Below are 320 nucleotides of genomic sequence, written 5' to 3'. Positions count from 1 at the left end.
GGTTTGTGTGATGGAATCCTCAAAATTCTGCCAGCACCCTCTTAGCACCCCCATCAGCAGCCAATGGCAGCCCTCTGACCCCATTCACACGGAGCGACATACATGGTGCATTGCGAGGTTTTCCACCAATAGAAGTGATTTCTTTTATCTGTTCAATAATTGCAAAAATACCGGCGGGCTGATCATTTCCTGTGCGCTCTCCCTAGGTGGAAGGAGGAGGAAGGAGATGAGGAGGGGAAGGAGACGAGGATGGAGATGAGGGGGAAGGAGACGAGGATGGAGATGAGGAGGGGAAGAGATGAGGAGGGGAAGGGGGTGGG

The sequence above is a fragment of the Nanorana parkeri genome, unplaced genomic scaffold, assembly GCF_000935625.1.
Source record: "Nanorana parkeri isolate BGI_ZX_2015 unplaced genomic scaffold, ASM93562v1 scaffold2113, whole genome shotgun sequence".
NCBI lineage: Eukaryota > Metazoa > Chordata > Amphibia > Anura > Dicroglossidae > Nanorana > Nanorana parkeri.
Note: the sequence above shows the minus strand (reverse complement) of the source record.